This window comes from Dipodomys spectabilis, unplaced genomic scaffold, assembly GCF_019054845.1.
Source record: "Dipodomys spectabilis isolate Male_0828 unplaced genomic scaffold, ASM1905484v1 ptg000612l, whole genome shotgun sequence".
Lineage (NCBI taxonomy): Eukaryota > Metazoa > Chordata > Mammalia > Rodentia > Heteromyidae > Dipodomys > Dipodomys spectabilis.
The window spans coordinates 4,347,694-4,370,629 of NW_024871289.1; the positions used below are offsets into that span (position 1 = coordinate 4,347,694).

Genomic DNA, 22,936 nt, shown 5'->3' on the forward strand with positions numbered 1-22,936 from the left:
AAAATATCAAAGAATTACCAGTGTTTTCAGTATTTGAAGTATACTTACATATTTGATTTTACTATTCTTACATTCCTGTACATTTAACACTGAATAAGATTATGATGTTCAACAAGAGTTTTATAGGCTATGTGTAGTCTTTAAAGTTACCCACTAAGATTGCTTTTTATGACTCATCTCATCATTTGTATATGGCTTATATCATCATTTGTTCCTCAATAAGATATAAAGTAAGGAAGCCCTAAAGTTTTAAGAGAAACTGTGCAGTTAACAAAGTCTTAACTCTTCACTCTGCTTCTTTACACTAAGACTTTGCAACATCTCATTAGTAATGTTTCTATAAACTCTGAAATGTACTTTTTAGTAGCATATGTCTGCTACCATAAATCTTAAATATTTATAGAAAAGTTGTATGACCTGACAAACAGTCATAATTTTGGCCTATATAAGCAAATTCCCAAAATTAAATATATTTAAAACATTAAAACTTTTAACAAACCTTAATACTTGCCGCAGTGTTCATTATGACAGGTGCCTTATACAGAATAATTGAATTCGTCCTCCTACACATCTCTTTTTTTATTTTTATTTTTTGTGAACATACTGTACATAGGGGTTACAATTACATGGGCAAGATAATGAGTACATTTCTTATCAAGCATGCAGCATCCTCCTTTGTTTACCCTTCACATCCCTTCCCAGCCTTCCTCTGCCCCCCAACCCAATTCCCCCCATCCCCCGATCCTACACATCTCTTGAACAACAATATCTGGGATTATTTTGTTTTGACATGTCAATCTTGACTATTCTTAAATGTGTGCTTATGTAAGAGGTACATGGTTCTAAAATTTCACGAGAATTCTTCAAAACTTACTTTTCTTTGAATTGTCTAGTTTAAGAAAATCAATTACACTTTATATATAAAAAATGCTCTGTGCTCAGTTCAGCAGCACATACACTAAAATTGGAACAATACAGAGAAGATTGACATGGCCCCTGTGCAAGGTTGACATGCAAATTCTTGAATCATTCCATATTTTTACAACTAAAGATGCTGGAGAGGATGTGGCCACAAGGGACCCTTACTTGATTCTTGGTGGGAGTGTTAACTTGTTCAACCACTTTGGAAAGCAGTATGGAGGCTCATCAAAAGACTCCATATAAAGCTCCCCTATGACCCAGCAATCACACGTTTGGGGATTTACCCAAATGATCACAAAGAAGACCATACTAAAACTACCAGCACAAATATGTTTACTGCAGCATTATTTACAATAGCTAAGATATGGAGCCCACCCCGATGGCCCACAGAAGATGAATGGATCATGAAAATGTGGTATATATACACAATGAAATTCTATGCCTCCATCAGAAAGAATGACATTGCCCAATTTGTTAAGAATTGGAAAGACTTCGAAAAAAATTTATTAAGTGAAGTAAGCCAAGTCCAAAGAAACATAGGTCCCATGGTTTCCCTTATTTTCAACAGCTAATATATGTCTGGGATAAGCAGAATAGATCATAAGCTATGTGCATATCAGATAAGATGATATTATAGGAAATGAACCAGACAAGTCGTTTTTTTGTTTCTTGCTATTGTTTCTAAGATACTTATAATGTGTGATGTGATTTTTTTTTTGTTCCTTTATATGTTCCTCCCCTACGCTCTAACCCCTGTTTTCACTGTATTTGAAGTTGGTGTGCCTACATCCTGTGTATACGTTTCTCTAATTTGGGGAGGGGAAAGGGAAATACAAAATTTTTAAATAGGGATACAGGTTGAGATGCACAAGACACTACGTTGAAAAATGAACTTTACAATTTAGACAGGGGAAGGGGGAGGGGAGTGTATTTGTGGAGGTGGGAGGGAAGGGATGGTGGAAGAAAAAGAAAGGAAGAGGTAACAATGCTTGTTAGGAAATGTACTCATTATTTGCTCATATAAATATGACACCTCTATGCAGTTATTTTTACAGGTGGACCCATTGCAACAATGAGAAGTACAAGTCATTATGTCGAAAACGAACTTTACAACTTTGGTGGCGGGGGCAGGGAGGATTGGGTGGGAGGGCTGGGGGAGGATGGGAAGGGATGGGAAGGAGAAACAAAGGAGGAGGCTACAATTCTTGATAAGAAATGTACTCATTATCTTGCCCATGTTATTGTAACCCCTCTGTACAGTATTTTCACAGTAAAAAAAAAAAACGTATAAAAATGTTCTGATATAGAAGAGTTTGTTTCCTCCATTTTACCCAGATAATAACGTTAACAAAGAAATTAATGCAGAACACTGATATGCTGATATGAAGTTATTTTGAATAAATGTGTGTGGGGGATGTGTACACACACACATGCACACATGCACACATGCATATGCTTGTGTATGGGCATGCTCAGAGTTTGAAATCAGGGCTTCAAGGTCTTTCTAGGCCTTTCCTCTCTAGATTGATGAGCTAATATATGAGCTACATCTCCATTCCTGGCTCTTTGCTAGTTCATTATAATTTCTGAAAAATAATCTCATGAATTTATTCTGCCCTGAGTGGCTTCCAACAGTTATCCATAGATCTCAGGCTCCTGAGTAGATATCCCGTGTAGATAGTATTACAGGTGTGACCAGCCAGGGCAAGGCTTTCAGAATAATTTTAAAAGTAGAAGAAAGTTTACTTGATGGGGGCCTGTTTTATAATCTCCTACTTTTAAAGCATTTTGGAGTGATTATATGTGAATTTACTTCGTTTTCAGATTCTTAAAAGATAGTAAGTGTTGGTATTTAAGAGTTTTAGTACTTTTTAAAAAAGGATACTGGAGCTGTGGGACAAAAGAAATTTGACTCTCTTTGGACCTCAATTTATAAGCTCAGCTCTGTGCATGGTAACCCAATGTCACCAACACAGTCTGTGTTGGAGACAAAATGTAACAGAAAACAATCATCATGGGCAATATTTGGTATGCTATTATTTATAGGACAATATGAATATTGAATTGAGAGTGTAAGAGAATGGAGAAATTTTACCTACAATTTTTGTATTGCTAAAAGGCTTTTGGAGACTGTGACTCATTTCCTTCCTCACTGTGTGTCTTTGGGCCGTACACTTCGTGCCTTTAATTACAAATTTTCCCAACACTAAAATGATAATACATTAGCATTATAGCAAATGTTATCTTAAGAATTGAGACAAATAAAACTTGCAAAATACTTAACATAAACTTCTATGAATGAGCTTTGAGTTTAGCCATAATTTTTCATACTAAATAAAATGCAATAATATTACAGAAAACATTACAGGTAGTGAGCAACCAGAAGGAATATGATCTATTGACCATGCTCTGCTTCCAAGGAAGCCAGGTGTACAACGTAAAATGCTTTAAATCAAACTGGTTATCTTATACCTTGGTAGTGTAAAAGTATCAAGGACAGAATAATGAAGGAATGTTGTAGACTGAGGTAATGTCCATATGATAATGTGCAAAACATAAAACGTAAAAGTACCTGAGCAGTATATTGTGTTTTATATCATTTAAGTTGCATTGCAAAGATAGGGAATACCTAGAACAATGAATTCTCTTTTTGATATCCTATCATAGGTCCTTAGCAGGATGAACTCTTTCTTCATTCTTGTAGAGGCATTATCAGATGAGAGGAACTGTATTTTTTGTTTGCTTCCTTCAATTTATTCTTCAATTTAAAATCTGAACTACTTGAGACTGAAAGAAACAAAAGGAAATTAGACACGCAGGCTTTGGAAAGAACAATCAACATAAAATAAATAAAATACACATAGCCTTATGAAAGGTCTAACTAAATTGAATTATATAGTCTAAAGCATAAACAGAAAATGATATAAGCAATATCATGTTATTGAAAATTGAAAAATGTAAGGATTTGCTTAAATTTTTCCTTTCTCCTCCCTTGAATTAATTATTGATTTTGTATAAAGAGATTAAAGATGAGATTAACAAGAAATGATTAAAATTCAAAAGAGTTCTGGGAAGATGGTAGGGGAGAAGCTGGAGGGTACATAGGCTCTCTCATAGAAAGCAGTTTAAGTGTTCCAGTGAACAGTCCTAAGCAAGAGAATCATACCAAGGGTGCCATCACAGTACAGAGAGTTTGGCCAGAGAGGGAAAATCCAGGCAAGGGGACAGGTCCGTGCACTTGCCAGCAGGCTCAGCTGCGGTTGTGGCGGTGGCTGTGGCAGCCGTAGCCACCAAACCTGAAACACAGAGTCCGGGACAAAGGCCCCAGATCAGCGGGCTAGAAGATTCTACACAACACCAGCAAGAACTGACAAGGAACAGACATCTTCATCCTGCAGATCGAAGACCACAGACGACCCAGGAACCAAGACTCTGGCGTGAGTAGAAGCCTGACATCCTCACTCCTTCTAAGGGAGCAGAGGAGGAAAGGCAACCCCTCCCCTCCCCACTACTGGAGATCTCCATCTTTGATACTTATAAAGGCCTAGCTGAGCAGCTAGCTCAAACTCAGGCCTTGGAAGAAAACAAGAGTCATTTAGCAGGTCACAGGAACCTGACCTCACCTACCAGGCTCAGCTCCACCCAGGGAAAAGTCATCCAGCCCAGGCAGAGAAAGCTCTGCACTCCTCAAGTGTTGATTTCTTCACTGGCTAAACAGAGCCAGAGGCTGCCCCTCCCTACAGCAATCTTGAGAATCAACTGAAATTCAGTAAACATAAACCCTGAGAATGTCTCCAGGCTAGGCTCTGCAAGTGTCTCAGAAGCTAGCCCCTCAGGGAAACTCTACTGCTTGTTGAAAGGCCTCCACTCTACCCAGAACCAAGCCTCATCAAAGCATCTCCAAAGTAGAGGAAACAGCCATCTCTCTCTTTTGTGATACTCAAAGCAGATCTCCCTCCCATTGAACTAGCCTAGGATGAGGATCACAAAATTCTGGGTAAAGCAGAACATTTTTCTGCCTGCTCAAACAAACTGACTTAAGAAACCAATGAACCCCCAGGAAAATCAAACACCACAAGCAGACCAGAGACTCCAACAAGAGACTGGTTACAGACACAAGGGAGATACAGGATCTTCCCACCCCCTCCAAAAAATCAAAGAACTCATTTTTTGTTCTTTTTAAAATTTGTTTAAATTTTTTTTTTCATTTTTCATTTTAAAAAATTGTTTGCTGTTAACCTTTTTTTTCTTCCTCTTATAATTTTTATTTTGGGGGAATGTTTGTGCGTGCGTGTGTGTGTGTGTGTGTGTGTGTGTGTGTGTGTGTGTGTTAGCTCTAATGAACTTTTGATCCTTTTTTTCTTTCTCATTCTTTTCACTTTTTTTCCTCTTTCGTTCATTTTTGCGTGACTTAATTGCTGTTCTGCTCATCCTCAGATATACGAATAGTTGATTATTAGACCTTATCCTCCATTGTGTACACAATTCAGAAATTTATTACTCAATTCAAAACCTCTTTGATTAAGTTTCTTAATAGCAATACTACCTCTTTATAACTATATAATATTTTCAGCATTTTTTTAACTTTTTCACATCTCCTTTCTATCCCTCCCCTTCTCTCATCCTATCCTTGTTCTTCTGTGAATATTACGTTGCTAAATTTGCATAAATTTTAAGTGTTTCAATTAGTAATTTTTAATATTTGTTTTTCTATTCTTTCTTGTGTCTTTTTTCTTTTTCTTATTTTTTCTTCTTTTTTTCTCTTTCTACTATCATTCTGTCTAAACTATTTTCCTTATTGAGATTAGGACTTAGTTAATTTAACTCTCCTTTTACCTTTCCACATCCCTCTATTCCTACTTTTAGCCACATCTCTCCCTAAACCTTATAATTTCTGGTATGCCAAATTATTCTTTGTTCTTCATACCCCATTAGTACATAGTTGTTTGATATTGAATAAATATATCTGTTGAACTAGATTGTATCTGCGGACTTTTGACTGTGCAACTACAGACTTTGGATGATGCTTGCCTTAAGATAGTGTTCTAGCACAAAACTGTTGTTACTTTCATCCCAAATCGGCAGAACAAGCAGAAAAACACAAGAAAAATGGCATGTCTGGGTATCTAAACTCCCACTCATGTAATCAAGGGACAGAACAGATAATGAATAATCCAGGGAAGAGCTCCCCAAAACTATACAAACACTGCTGGTAAACATGGTAAATGAAAAAATTGAAAACCTGCAAAGGACTAAGTGTGAGCATGATAGGGAGAGAGAGGAGGCAAAGCAGAGGTCAATACAGGAATATCATGAGCTTGAGAAACTTACTCAAAGATTGACACAGGAATTGCATGAGCAGATTGAAAACACTCAAAGAGAAATACAGGGATGGCATGAGCAGGCTGAGTCCAGTCAAAGAGATAGACACAAATTGCGTGAGCTGGCTGAGAATAGACAAAGAGAAAGTCAGGAGTTGCATAAACGTGAGGAAGCTAATCAAAGAGTAATACAGGAATTGAGAGAGCGAGATGAGATAGACAAAGATCTTTAGAGGCATTTATGGAATCCATAAATAGAGAGCTGAAAGAAGTCAGGGAGACCACAAAGGGAATGCTGAATGGAGCCCAACAGAAGGAATGGCAGTCCAAGGAAAGTATAACCAATCAACTAAGTGATTTGAGAATAAACACTGAACACCAAATTAAGGAAGCAAAGAAGTTCATAGAAGATTTAAAACAAGCTCCAACAAGGAATTTGAAGCGAACAAAACCAACCAATTAGAAAGAAAAGAAATAAAAAACAAAGTAGAAAGTCTTGACAGTAGGTTACACCATGTATAAGATCGAATCTCGGGGATTGAAGACAGCCTAGATATTATAGAGAAAGAACGTACAAACATCAAGACAAATCCAAGAAATATGACAGATCTATTCAACATTTAGAAGACACCATCAGAAGGCCTAATCTGAGGATAATGGTTGTACTGGAGCACTTAGAGAGAGAAGTTAATGGTCTAGGAAATTTTTTTAACAGGAACCTAGCAGAGAACTTCCCAAACATGCAAAAGGATAGGCCTATTCAGATACAAGAAGCTTTTGGAACTCCAACTAGACCAGACCGGAAGAGGACATTCCACCTTCACATTATAATCCACAAATCGTTTAAATAGGAATACAGGTGGACCCATTGAAACAATGAGAGGTACAAGTTATTATATTGAAAAACTAACTTTAAACTTTTATGAGGGGAGAAGAGGGAGAGGAAGATTGGCTGGGGGTGGGGGGCGCATGGAGGATGGAAAGGGATGGGAACGGGAAACAAAGGAGGAGGCTACAATGCTTGATAAGGAATGTACTTATCTTTCGAATGTAATTGTAACCCCTCTGTACATTATTTTCACATTAAAAAAACGAAATGATTAAAATTAGACAACAGTTCAGAATAGACCTGTTTTCCAAATAGCCATGAAAGTACCCAGTGGGTTTACAAAGTCGTGCTTAATACAACTTCTATGTTGGCTTAATGCTTTTGGAACAGAAGTCTTTATGTAAATGCAATTCAAAATTACTATGATACTACTTCATAACTATTATAACACTTATCGAGAAAATCAAAGGAACCTAGTGTGGTGGTAAAGGCTTGTAATTCCAAGCATTTAGCAGATTGGGGTGCGGCGGACCGGCTCTGTCAGGACGACGGAGGACACCTAGTGGAGGAACTGGAATAGGTGGGGAGATGGCAAACAGACAACTCACACACAAGAGGAGTGGATGCTGAGTGCGATTTAATGCAGAGGATAACAAACTTTTATAGCAAAAAGTCTCCATGAGAAAGGGCAAAAGGTTACACAATCTTGCTGCAGGGCTTCATTCTTGGGTGGTCACCAGCTGGTTGCCTGTTAGGCACTTGTTTCCGGCTTATCTCTAAGAAATATAATGGGTTTCGATGTTTGTCACCAACTAACCATTACCTTATTTCTATAGAGGCCTTAACTGTCCCATAAGATCTTTCCTGTTCCTTCTTTAATAGTAAGGTCATGGAGCCCTAGATCTAGCAAGTCTCTTAGTAAATGAAAGAGAGTAACAGGAAGTTCTTTCTCCTAAATAGTTATCTCAGCAATTGCCATACATTCTTTCTGTTCTAGCCGTGCCTACAGCTTCTTGTAAATCTCTTACAGACAATTCCTTCTGCTGAAGTGACATCGTGAAACCCCCAATACTTTTATATTTACCTATGACTTGTCTACTAGCCTCCATAAGAGGGGCTTCCAGGGTAGCACTTAACTCTGGTGAGTTAGTCATATTTTTAAGACACTCATCAGATATTGGAGTCGTCAACACTCTTAAGAAAGAGCTTTGAATAAAGGAACGTTGAGCATGAGTAAGTACAATGAGCAGCAGGAACAGTAAAAGATTAATAGGCACTCTTATACAGTGAGGAAAAGAAAAGCAAGAACAGAAACACATCTTTCCCAGGGGTTTGCCAGCCTTTCCAGCAGTAGGCCTCTTTGAAGCCCCATTCTCTGAGGTAGACTTCAGTGAAGTCCCAATACTCAGAGATAGGTCTCTTTGAAGCCTCATTCTCAGGTCTGAAAGCTGGTTTCCCATGCTAAGCAGACTCCACCAGAGTATGTGTGGCATTGGAGTAATAGGATTTTATTCTAAGGCCAGTCTGGGGTACTGCACATAGTAAAAACCTGCCCTTAAAAAAAAAAAGGTAATAATGTTGGTGAGAATGTGGATAAAAGAAATTTTCTAGGGCTGGGAAGGTGGCTCAGTGGTAGAGCGCTTGCCCTTCATGCCTGAGGCCCTGGGTTTGATTCCTCAGCACAACATAAGCAAAAAGAAGAAATTTTCTACACTCTTAGTCAAAATACAGGTTAATATTCTCATTGTAGAAAGTAGCATGCAGTTTTCTAGAGAAATGTAAAGTTGAAATATCTGACCCACCGATCATGTGTTTATTTCTCTTTGGGTAACTGATAAATATATCTGTAGTTCATTGCTATTCACATTATTCACAACAACGGCCAAAATATAAATCGAAGTTAAGGGTTCAACTACAGACTAATAAAGCACTGTGTTGCATGCACAATATATTTTTGTTTCTTCTTTAATATATCAGGAGTCTTCTCCCAGTAGCCACAATTTACAATAACCTGAAAGATGTATTCTAAATGAAGAAAAATGTCTTCTGATCTTTGTAAAACCACACTCACACACACACACACACATACACACACACACACATCAACCTCAAAGATTTAGAGAGAAATGATTTTTTTTTTGTTCCCAAGAATTTTATTTTTTATTGTGAAAACACTGTAGAGGGGTTACAATTACATGGGCAACATAATGAGTACATTTCTTGTAGTGCCCATGTTGCTGGACCCCCACCAAGAAGACCAACAAGAGTCAGACGTTCTGAAATGCAAAAGGAAGGTTTTATTTAAACGGGCTGCAGCTTGGGCCTCGTCCTACACTCCCACACAGTGGAGCTTAGGAGGAGAGCCCTTAAATAAAGATTTGCAGGGCTTATAAAGGCAAACAACCAGGTGTTTGGATTACCACCATGTCTTGCTCTGCTGGCTGAGATAAACAAGCAACAAATGGTCACTGCCTCAAAAATGGAGTTACTTTAACCCTTCTTCCCCCCTTGACTTATGGTCCTGAGACACAATATTGTAGCTCCAGCCAAAAACTACACTCCAACAGCTCTCGATCTTGACTAGTCCCTCTATGACCATAGCCATGTTGTCTTTTGCTATTCCTGAATGGTCAACATGAAAACAACACTCTTCTCCTAGGGCAGCACAAAGTTCCACTTGTTGTACTGAGCGGCTCCCAGGAGTTCTGCAAATGATAATTGAAACAATTCCAATAACAATCAGTCCATTTTTCTTTTCTTGAGTTATATATGGAGTGGTTGGGTAGGATACTTAGAGACTTCCCATGTTTCCCCATGGTCATCCAGGGCAATGGGGACAGCTGGTCTTTCATGGGTGCAGTGGATCCAAGCAGCAATGCTGTCCACCTTAAGGGCAGTGGGTGTAGCCAGAGGTACCATGTAAGGTCCCTTCCACCGTTGTTCCAAAAATCTCAAGTTGTACCTTCGAACAAACACACAGTCCCCTGGTTTAAACAAATGGGGGGTAGGAATAGAAGCAGAATCATATAATGCTCTAAGCTGGGGCCAGCCACTTTTGTGGACAAGCTATAGGTAGTCAAGTTTACATAGAAATTCAGTGTCACTCAAATGAGCAAGCAATCCAGTCTGAAGGCTAGGGATAATGGGTGGAGGATGTCCATACATTATTTCAAAAGGAGTACAGCCAAAGTGATAGGGTGAATTTCTTACTCTAATCAGGTCAAAAAGAAGGAGTGATACCCAGTCTGTGCCAGTCTCCAAAGCCAATTTAGTTAAGGTCTCTTTTAGAGTCTGATTCATTCTTTCTACCTCCCCTGAACTCTGGAGTCTATAAGCACGGTGTAATTTCCAATACGTCCCCAGTGCCACAGCTATTCCCTGACTTAATTTTGAGACCAAGGCCAGTCCATTTTCCGACCTGATGGTGGTGGATGGGAAGCCATAGATGGGGAGGATTTCTTCCAGGATGTTCTTAGCCACGAAGTTCACGGTCTCATGCTTTGTTGGGTAGGCTTCAACCCATCCTGAAAAGGTGTCTACAAAAACTAGCAAATATTTATATCCAACTTTTCCACTTTAAATTTCTGTGAAGTCTAATTCCCAATACACATCTGGCCTATCTCCACGGAGGCGAGATCCTTTTGTAACTGGTAGATTGGGGGCATTGGTGAGCTGACAGGCTTTACAATTTTTAACAATGTTCTCAATGAGTTGATTTCCTTGCTTAATTTTTACTTCTGAATGTTGGAGCAAGTCCTGCATTCTTCGGGTTTCCATGTGAGAGGCCTGATGGATTCTCTTAAGAATCCCCTTGCCCAATCTTTGTGACAAGGTAAGTTTCCCCTCACCAGTTTTCCACCAGTCTTTATTTTCTTCTCTGCCTGGGGGCTTATAGGGCATGGGAATTTTCTTTATCCACTCCAAGTCTTCTTGGGCGTACTGAGGCTCAGGAGGCAAAACTCGAGGCCCTGCGTCTACTAGAGTAAGTACTTCCCCTCTGGGATGGAGGGCCACCTCCTTAGCTGCCTGATCGTGCAAGTTATTTCCTTTGGCTGTTGAATCAGTTCCCTTTTGATGGCCAAGGCAGTGAATAATGGCAATATTTGCTGGTTCCCATAAGGCCTGGACAAGCCTTAAAATTTCTTGTTTGTTTTTAATAGCCTTTCCCTCAGCTGTCAGCAGCCCCCTCTCTTGGTAAATGGCTCCGTGGACATGCATGATAGCAAAAGCGTACCGATTGTCCGTGTAAATGTTTAATCCCTTCCCTTTTCCCATCCATAGGGCTTTTGTTATTGCCACTAGTTCTGCTCTTTGTGCACATGGTCCCTGGGGGAGTGCTTCAGCCTACACTATCTTAGTGTCCATGGTGACTGCTGTGCCCGTGTACCTTTTTCCATCTCATATGAAACTGCTGCCATCTGTGAACCAGGTATGCACGGCATGTGATAGTGACAAGTCCAACAAATCTGGCCTCTTTTCCTTGGCCTGGTCTCTCTTTTCATGCTCAATTTCACATTCTTTGCCCTTCCTTTCCTTTCTTTGCTCCTCTGTCTCTCTCTTACTGTAAACCTTTTCCACCACGGCTATTAGATCCCTAATAGATTTTTCACCAAGTCTTTCTAGAGCCTGCAACTTTTGCTTTATGTCTGGTGCAGATTGATTTATATAGGAAAACATAATCATCTGAGCTGACTCCTGGGTCTCAAGATCATACCAGGTATATTGACTAAAAGCTTCCATGAGCTGCTCAAGATACGCTGCCGGACTTTCACTTCCTCCCTATCTAACATCACAGACTCTGGCTGTATTAGTAGGTCGGTGAGCCGCCACCTTGAGACTTACCAACAGAGCCTGGTGATAGATGAGAAGTTGCTCCCTACCTTCAACCATATTGTAGTCCCATGTTGGTCAGATCTCAGGAAAATAGGCAGCGATCATGGCAGGATCTGTGATGGCTAGGGATATGTTTCCGGGCCGCCTCTCAGATACGGTCTCTCTCTTTGGTGGTAAAAAGGACCTGTAAAAGCTGAATACAATCATCTCAAATGGGCTGATGAATAAAGAGAATGGTTTCAAGCAAACGAATTAAATCCTGGGGTTTCTCAGAAAAGGGGGCATTTTGGGTACGCCAATTGTATAGATCACTGGTAGAAAATGGCCAATATTAGAATTGCTGTTGACCATTGGCATCCACAGGACCTACTGTGCTTAAGGGAAAAACAGCTGGATTAGAAGGGGGAGAGGAGCTGATCCCATGGCTTCCTCTAGTGACTGGCCCCTCAGAGACATTAAGGGCAGGTGCTGAGGGTTCGGCTGCTGGTTCTATAGTTACCTCCTCTTCTTGATCATTCTCAGGCTCTGCAAAAGGAACTTGGGAAGCTGAGTATGGGGTAGGAAATATTTTTTTTTCCACGTTATCTCCATGAAAAACCGGGGGGTACAATATCTTTTCCTCTTTCTTAGTTTTTTCTTTTTGTAAGTCTAGGGGGTTAGATGGAATGTTGCCCATGATTTCCAGTCCCATTAGTCGTACAGTCCAAAAAAACAATAAACAGTACAAACAAAACACACACAGGCCTGACAGTTAAAAAAAAAAAAAAAGGTTACGAAGTGGAGATCTCCTGAATTGGTCCGCTGACCCCTGTAATAGGGAAGCAGAAGGAGCAGACCCACAGTGAGTGAGTTGGGCCTCGGTTAGGAGGCACTCTTGGTCAGTTCTGGCCCAACACCAAACCAACCCATGCACCACAATTCTCACGGCAGGGTTTCAAGGACCATCCCCCTCACAAGAGGATCTGGGATGTCTCCCAGGTCCTCCAGGGTTGTCATGCAAGCGCGTCCGCTATGAAAACCCTTTACACAATACGAATTGGAGAAGCCGTCCTCACAAACAAAAATGAAAGTAAAACAGACAAAGAGAGGAACGACAGGACAAGACAAATTTGACAGCACTGTTTTACCTTCGGAATCTGAGGTCTCGTGGGTCTCTTGAGGTATCCTGGGCGAGCCCTCACTAACTTGTAGTGACCATTTTGCAGGACCCCCACAAAGAAGACCAACTAGAGTCAGACGTTCTGAAATGCAAAAGCAAGGTTTTATTTAGACGGGCTGCAGCTCAGGCCTCATCCTACACTCCCACACAGTGGAGCCTAGGAGGAGAGCCCTGAGCTAAAGATTTGCAGGGCTTATAAAGGCAAACAACCAGATATTTGGATTACCACCACGTGTTGCTCTGCTAGCGGACATAAACAAGCAACAAATGGTCACTGCCTCAAAAATGGAGTTACTTTAACCCTTCATTCTTATCAAACATTGTAGCCTCCACCTTTGTTTCCCATTCCCATTCCTTCCCATCCTTCTCCCCCCACCCAATCCTCCTCCTCCCCCAAAGTTGTAAAGTTCATTTTCAACATAACGACTTGTACATCTCATTGTTGCAATGGGTCCACCTGTAACCCTATTTAAACGATTTGTTTTTTCCCTTCCCCTCCACAAATTATACCAACATCAAATACCATGAAAGCGGGGGTTATACCATGGGGAAGGGACATACAAAGCAACAAAAAAATCTTATAAATACTTTAGATACAATTGCAAGAAAGAAATAAAACATTTGAATACACATCTTAGGGTTCATTTCCCTAACATCAACTTATCTGACCTTTTCTGCTTGACTCAGACATATACTAGTTATTGCAAATAAAGGAAACCATGGGACCTATGTTTCTTTGGGCCTGGCTTACTTCACTTAATATAATTTTTTTCAACTCTTTCCACTTCCTAACAAATGGGGCAATGTCATTCTTTCTGATGGAGACATAGAATTCTATTGTGTATATTTACCACATTTACTTGATCCATTCATCACTTGCGGGGCATCTGGGTTGGTTCCATATCTTAGCTATGGTAAATAATGCTGCAATAAACATAGTCGTGCTGGTAGCTTTAGTGTGGTCTTTTTTGTGATCATTTGGGTAGATACCCAAAAATGAGATTGCTGAGTGATAGGGGAGCTCTTTGTTGAGTCTTTGGAGGAACCTCCATACTGCTTTCCAAAGTGGTTGAACAAGTTTACACTCCCCATGAAGTAAGGTTGCCTTCTGTCCACATCCCTTCCAACATCTGTTGTTATTAGAGTTCTTCATTATAGCCATTCTAACTGGGGTGAGGTGGTATCTCATTGTTGTTTTGATTTGCATTTCTTTTATGGCTAGGGAGGTTGAGCATTTCTTTCTGTGTCTGCCCTGCTTCTTTCCTCTTCAGAGAAGTTTCTCTTTTTCTTTAGCCCAATTACTTATTGGGCAGTTGTTTTTTTGAAGATTTGTTTTTGAGTGATTTAATTTTTTGAGTTCCAGGTATATTTTAGATATGAGACACTTCTCCATTGTATGTGTAGTCATCAATAAAGGAGCTAAAAAACATAGAATGGAAGAAAGACAGCCTCTTCAGAAAATGGTGCTGGCAAAATTGGTTAACTACTTGTAGAAAACTAAAGCTAGATCCTTAGATATCACTCTACACCAGAATCAACTCCAAATGCTTCAAAGACCTCTGAGTCAAAGCAGACACTCTAAAAACATTACAAGATGGAATAGGAGAAACCCTGGGTCTCCTTGGAATAGGCCAGATTTTCTTAATAGAGACCCAGAAACACAACAAATCAAAGAAAGGTTGGACAAATGGGATTGCATGTAATTGCAGAGCTTCTGAATGGCAAAGGACATAGCTAGCAAGATCAATAGAAAGCCCACAGATTGGGAGAACATCTTCACTAGAGAGAAATTTTTTAAAAAGTAAAGCGACAGGGAATTCCTGGGGCATTTAGGTCACAATGTTGAAGATAGTAGATATACTGGATGATCAAGTATAAAGTTGTAATGTACAACATGAGGATACAGGGGGCAACACTGGCCTTACAGAGGAAAGAAGATAAGTAAATAGGAGTGTCTGTGTGTGTGTCACATTTTCTATATCTATTCATCTACTGAGGGGAATCTGGCTTAATTCCATACCTTAGCTATGGTAAATAATACTGTAAAAAACATAATTGTGCTGGTAGCTTCAGTGTGGCCAAAACTGCAGAATATTTTATTTTGATCTATCGTAAGACAAGGAAGGAAGGCCAACCTTCCATAGAAAAGTCTGTTCCCAGTAATGCGATCTGTTTTATGGTGGTCACTTGGAAATGAACATTTTTCACAGTCAACCTTGAAAAGCCATCTTGATAGACCATTTCTATAAGTGGTTACAGAGGCTCATTGATGGCTTTGCAAGGATCCAGATTGCCTCATTTTGAGACAACTAAAACAGAAATTTAGTCAGTTGTTTTTGTATCCTTAGGAAAAAAGCCATTGACTCTAGGCCAGGGGATCACTGGGGCACAGAGAATCTACCACCTTGAATAGTAATCCTAGATCTCTAAAAAACACACAAACAAACAGAAAACTCCTGTAAGTACAGCCAGTCAGGGCTGCTATCACAGCCTACATGAAGTCAGGCAAAAAACAGAAGCTGATAGTCATTTAGTTAATAACTAATATATTTTTTATGAGGCAGACTGAAATGAGATTCCCCAGAGAGGGTCAAAAAGGCTGATCAGAGAGACTAAAATTGATCACACAAAGATTGGATAATAAAATTCCTTGTAGAACAAATAAATCATAGAACACTTGTGCATGTAAGAACATGACAGAAGACCAATTCCAGAAATACACATTTTCTTAGAGATCAGCTTAATGAATTATTAATGGAAATCTTTGAATTCTTAAATATTTGACCACATGTGGGAGAAGGCCAATTGCTGAAGAGAAAGAAAATGTCATCACTCTGTTAGGAGGTCCAATATCACATTAGGAAGCAATCAAACACAGATTTGTAATAAAAAGAGAAAACAATTATTCCAACTGAGGGTTTTATTTGTTTTGATGTAACAGTTCTTGATTTACATGCTAGCAATTAACATACAATTGATCCAGTCCCACAGCTGAATTGATATTGACTGCAGTGTTCCCACATGAAGGAAAAGAGAAAATTTACAAATGTCTGAGAGTTGAGGGTGCCGTGTTCTAATAGTGATATCTGATACTTAGACACAGGTGAAGAGGTGGATTTTCTTTTATAAAAATCCCCCATTTTTAGCCTGGTACCAGAGGCTCATAGTTGTAATCCTAGCTACTCAGGAAGCTGAGATCTTAGGACTGCCGTTCAAAGCCAGCCTAGGCAGGAAAACCCCTGAGCCTCCTATCTCCAATAAACCACCAGAAAACCACAACAGGCCCTGTGGCTCAAGAGATAGAGCCCTTACCTTGAGTTGAAGAGCTCAGGGCCAGTGCCCAAGCCCAGACATCAAGTCCCTCAACCAACAACAACAACAAAATAATCTCCCTTTTCTTGGACTGCTTACAGCTTTTCCTAACATTCAATAAAGAAGCCATTTTATCACCGACTACATTTAAGTCCTATCGTAGCTGTTGCAAATAGAATGATTTGGAATCTTATGTCAAAAGATTCATATTTGGGGAAACAAATACCAGCAATGTAACTTTTTTCCAATCTTAAACTCTGGGCCTGGGCCTTGAACATGGTTATGCTGGTAGTTTTAATGTGAACTTCTTTGTTATTTTTTGGAATACTGACCCTGATTGGAATTACTGGGTAATAGGGAGATCTATGTTTAGTCTTTTTAGGAAAGTTCATACTGCATTCCAGCGTGGTTGAACAAGTTCAATTTCCTACAACAGTGTAATAGAGTTCCCATTTGGATACATCCACCTCAGCATTTGCTATTGTCAATTTTCTTGATAATGGCCCTCCTAACTGGGACGAGGTAGAATCTGTCTTGTTATTATAGATTTCTAGGCACCTTCTAGCTACCATAAATGAATGAATACATGAAACCTATATTGCTCTGAGTGTGCATTCCTTTATTTTAGTATAATTTCCCCAAGCCTTTCATTTTCCTTAAGACTAGTGAAAAGTCATCCCTTCTGATGGGTAAATAGAATTCCATTGTGTGCGTGTGTGTGTGTGTGTGTGTGTGTGTGTGTGTGTATGTGTCTCTGTGTGTGTGTAAAATGACTATAGGCCCATGAGTTCATTTCTAAGCCTTCTGTTTCATATGTAATTATGTAATTTCATATTAAATTTGGATTGCTTTCCCTACTGCATTGAAGAATATTGTTGGGATTTTGCTGGGTATTGCATTGTCAATTGATTGGGGGTAATATTGCAGTTTTCACAATGTTAATTCTTCCAACCAGGAGCACTGAAAGACTTTCCATTTCCTTGAATCTCCTTCAATTACCCATTTTAGTTAACGTTATTACAGTAGAAGTCCTTCACATTTTTAGTTAAATTAATTAATTCCTAGTTTCATTGTTGTTTTCTTCTGTTTAGTTTTGATTTGATTTTGAGCTAATATATATAAGGTTGTATTTTGGATTCCAGCCTGGATCTTCCCATTGTTGGTAACACAGAACAACTACTGATTCTTGTGGGTTTTATATCATGCTACGTTGCTGAAGGTTAGCATCACCTTTACTAACTTGAGGGAGGAAGTTCTAGGGTCCTTTAAATACAGGATCATTTCATCTGTAAAAAGGGATACTCTTCCTTCTTCCCTATTTGGATCCCCATTATGTTTTTCTCTTGCCTATTGCACTTGCTAGGAACTCCACTACTATATTGAACATTAGTAGAGAGAGTGGACATCCTTTTATCATTCCTGATTTTAATGTCTTCAAGCTTCCACCATTAGGTACATGTTTATTATCTCGTTGTCATATACATGCTCTGTATTATATTGAGGAATGTTCCATGCATTCCTAGCTTCTCAGACCTTTAATCATAAAGGGGTATTGGAGTTTGTTAAAAGCTATTTTTACATCTATGTATATATGATAATGTGGTTCTTGTTCCTGCTTCTGCTGATGGTTTATGTTGTTTATTGACAAGTATATTGGATCCAATTGGATCCTAGAATGAATACTGTTTGATTATAGTATACGATTTTTTTGTTAGTTGCTGAAATTGGTTGGTGAGAATTTTATTGAGAAGTTCTGTATCAATGCATATCAAGAGTTCAGTTCATAGTTCTCTTTCTTTGATGAGTCCCTATCTGATTTGGGGAAGAGTCTAATTCTAGCTTCATAGAATGTGTTTGATAATTTCATTTCCCTTTCTATTCCATTGAAGAGTTAGATCTGAGTATTGCAAGCTCTTTGCAGGCCTTAATTTCATGGTAAATCCATTGAGTCCTAGATTTGTCTGGTATGGGAAATTGTTTATTGACATTTCATTTTCATTACTTCTTAGGTATCACTTCCTGGTTCAGTTCGAGTATAGGAAAGCATAAATTTCTCTAGAATTCTCCAAGTGACTGGCATACGGTTTTCAAAGTACTTTCTTATAGCATTCTCAATTCTGCTTATTTATGTTGTGATGTCTAATTTTTTCTCTAATTTCTCTATTTGGGTGAGTTCTCTTATTGTATTTTCAGGGTTTTTTTATTATGAAGGTGTTATACAGGGGGGGTTACATTAAAATAAGTAATGAGTACATTACCCCCAACTTTGATATCCCATTCCCACAAAGTTATAAAGTTCATTTCTAACATAGTGTCTAGTGTTTATCACTGTTGCTTTGGTTAATCTTTGTCTCACCATTTCTGTGATTTTCCTTTGTTCACCAAATCAAATTAACTTAGGTATAAGACAAAGGGTACGGAAATCAAAAACAGTGACTACAAGGAATAAACCAAAGGGGAAAAAATAAATAGAAATAACTAAAAACAGTTCACCATACAATTATCTTGTATCCATTTCTTGGAGCTCATTTCAATAAACATCATTTTCTATGGTGATATGCATATAGCTATTGAGTTATTGTGCTCTTTTCTAAGAATATCCTAGATATATTCTAGTTTTTCCAAATGAGTGAAAACATGTAGCCTGTGATTTTTTGGGTCTGGCTTTTTGGACTTATGTTTTCCAAGTCTTTCCTTTTCCTTACAAATGGAGCAATGTCATTCTTTCTAACGGAACCATAGAATTTTGTTGTGAATGTATATGATACTTTTTTGACCAATTCATCTACTGAGGGGCATTTGTTTTGGTTTCATATCTTAGCTATGGTTAGTAATGTTATATTGGACATAGTTCTGATAGTAGCATTAGTGTGGCTTTGTTTGTGGTCATTTGGGTAAATGCCCAGGAGTGGGATTACTGGGTCATAGGGGAGTTCTTCTGAGAAACCCGTACACTTCTTTATGGAATATTTGAGCAAGTTTACATTTCCACCAATAGTGTAGTAATGTTCCTTTTTGGCCATATCCCCACCAGCCCAGCATCTGTTATTATTAATTTTCTTCATAATGGTCATTCTAACTGGAGTGAGGTGGAATCTCAATGTTGCTTTGATTTGCATTTCTATGGCCAGAAATGTTGCATATTTCTTCATATGTCTATTGGCCATTCATATTTCTTCTTCAGAGAGGTTTCTCTTTAAATCTTTAGCCCACTTAATAAGAGGGTTGATGGTTTTGGATTATTTGTTTTTTTGGGGGGTTAACCTTTGGGGCTCTAAATATATTTGAGATATGAGGCCATTGTCTGTTGCAGAGCAAGTAACGATCTTCTCCCAATCTGTGGGCTTTTTATTTATCTTTCTATCTATATAAATTCTCTTCTTAGTCGGATTTTTTAAGGGTCAGTCAATTCTGTTAATTTATTGAAAGAACCAACTCTGTTTTGTTGATCTTTTTATGTTTTATTTTGTCTTTATTTAGGTATTTCTGATTTAATTATTTTTGGTAGGTCGTAGGGCTTGAACTCTGGTCTTGAGCACTGTCCCTGTGCTCTTCACCTCAAGGTGAGAGCGTTACCGTTTGAGCCACAGTGCCACTTCTGGGTTTCTATTGGTTTATTGGAGATAAGCGTCTCAAGGACTTTCCTGCCAGGGCTGGATTTGACCCTCGATCCTCAGATCTCAGCCTCCTGAGTAGCTAGGATTACAGGCGTGAGCTACAACCTGTGCGCGTCTCTGATTTAGTTCTTTTTTGTTGTTGTTGTTTCTGTCTACTGCTTTGGGTTTGGACTTGTTCCTGTTTTCAAGAAGTTTGAGGTATATAATTAAAATACAGACTTGAGATTTCCCCAATTGCTTGATGTAGGAACTCAGAGGTATACATTTTCCTCTATGTACTGCATTTACTGTGTCCCAGAGGAGTTGGTATTTTGTGTGTTCAATTTGTTAATTTTCCCAAACTTTCAGATTTTCATTATAATATATTCAGTGCCCCACTGGTCATTCAGTAATGTGTTGTTCAGTATTCATGTATTTGAGAATTTATTTTTTTGCTTTAGCTGTTTAATTCTAAGTTAATTCTGTTGTGGTCTGACATGATTTGGCAAGTCAATTTATTTTTCTTTCATTTTGGATAGAATTTCTATGTAACATAGGATATGTTCTATTTTGAAGACTCTTCCAAGAGCTGCTGAGAAGAATGTTTCTATTGATGCTGAATGTATATTCTGTAGATGTCTGTTAGGGCTAGGCAGTCAATGTAGTAATTTAGGCCTGCAGTTTCTTGGTTGAGTTTTTCCTGGATGACCTATCCAAGGATAACAATGATGTGTTGAGATGTGTTTTCAGGTTAAGTAGTATTTGGTTGATGAAGTGGGGGTGCTCCAGGATTCAGGGCATTGATGTTTAGACTTTTTATATCCTCCTAATGGAGAGTTGCTTTTATCAATATATAATGTCTCTTCCTCCTAATTTTAGTTTGAATTCTATTTTATCTTATGTTAGTAATTCTACTGTGGCCTGTTTATGGTGTCCATTTGCTTGAAAATTTTCCTTCCAGCCTTTCAGTTTGATTATATGCTTGTTTTTGTCAATAAAATGAGTCTCTTGTAGATACTAGATGGATGCATCTTGTTTTTTGATACTAGTATCTAATATATGTCTTCTATTTGGAAATTTAAGTCCAATGATATTGAGAGTTAAGACTTTGAAATATTTGATAAGTCCTACTGTGTTATATACCTGTTATTGGAGCTGTGCCTCATCTACTCTTAATATATTTACCTTGTTCTCTGGTAGGGAGCATTCTATGTAACCAGTTCCTGTTCTTCTTGATCTTCTCTATGTAGGATATATTTGATTAACTTCTATCCTGCTGATTTGGTGGAGATACATTGTTTCTTTGTCATGAAATATTTTTATATATCCTTTTAATATAAAGGATAGTTTGGCTTGGGACTGTATTCACGGTTGGTAGTTGTTTGCCTTTAATATTTGTCAGACATCATGCCAGGCTCTCCTTTTTAGCATATCAGCTAAGAAATCTGTATTTATTCTGACTCTATATCTTTTATAAATAATCTGTCTTTTGCCAGGTGTTGATTTGATCTTCTGTTGTGATTTCTTTTTCTGGATTTAGGTTTTTGTCTAGACCATTAAGTGTAGGAGAAGAGATCATTTGTGGTGAGATGATGTCATGTTAATACTTGTGGTTACAATGACAGTTTGGACTATCAAGTGGTAAGATGAATTGAGTCTGTGTTTAGATGTGACTGTCTCTGTTCATGATTTATTTCCCATGTGGCCCTTTGTTTCCACACTGCAGTTGTGCTTTTGAATATGTTGGCCAACATAGTCACAGCAGTCACCTGCCTGGCTGGGTAACGTTTCATAGATTTCTGTTTTCTTGTGAAGACAGTATAAAATCTTCCTCTGAATTTTATATCTATATATAATTATAGCTGACTTGGTGTGAACCTCTAGAATTAGCGCATCTTCTAGGACTCTCAATATCTGTTTCATTAGAGAGAGCTAGGGTAATTTTCTGCCATGGTTTTTCCTCTTCCTCAGGTTTATTTATTTATATTGTGGATTTTTTCACATAATTTATGATTTGTGATGGTTGTATCAGATTATTTTTTTATATTTGTGTTACTTTGAAATAGTGATTTCAGGCTTGTATGAAGAGACAGTAATAATACGAAATGTGAAGAGCCTAAGGCTTAAAGAGGTACAATGAAGGCCTAAGTAACTCCATTACAGGCTAGCAACCATCTTGTGAGGTATGAATTATTAAAATAACCATGGTTTTGACCAAGAAATGACACAAAAAGAAAAGCAATTCCTGGACAACTGAGACATAAATGATCCTTGGGAAAGCCACAGGAATTTTCTCCAGATGCATTGACCAAACACTGGGTGGTCATGCAGGACACAGTGACCCAGTGGCCAGACAATTCCCATTAATATCACATCCATAATAATATTAGCCAATCACATATGTATAGCGTAGTTTGCTTAAAATGTTAACCAATCATGTAATTTCTCATGTAAAACTTCCTTAAAATTGTTTGTTCAATACTATAAAAAAAAAAAAAAACAATGCTCATTCTATGCTCGGGGCTTCTTAGCATCACCGGTTACTGAGTGCTTGGAAGATCAACCTCGAGCTTGCAAATAAACGTCTCCTTTGTTATTTGCATTGGTCGTGTTCTCTGGTGGTCTTTGGGGGGGTCTCATGTCCAGGTACAACATATAGGGGCTCATTTGGGATTTCCCTCATAAGCTCACCCAAACACCTGATCAGGAAGTAATAAAGAACAGCCGGTAAGTTTTGTAACTGTGATATTTGTGTAGTTTTCAGGTTGGGTCTTGGAGTTGGCAAGAAATCCTGGCGGACGTGCTATAAGGCAGCCAATGGGACCAGAGGGAGATGTCCCCCAGATGCCCGGGGAAGGTAAACTATTCACTAGTGCGGACATTTGGGCCCATCTGTAGTCCTGAACTGTCTGCTTGATAGTTTACAGAGTAGACTGTTCACTAGTGTGGACATTTGGGATGTTTC

General features: G+C 38.6%; 1 non-coding gene across 1 annotated transcript; it reads left to right on the plus strand.

Annotated features, from left to right (window-relative positions):
* Window positions 1–934: 934 nt before the first annotated feature.
* Window positions 935–1,041, plus strand: LOC122100959. The gene has a single exon (XR_006146284.1). It is a non-coding gene; the product is annotated as a U6 spliceosomal RNA (small nuclear RNA).
* Window positions 1,042–22,936: the final 21,895 nt, after the last annotated feature.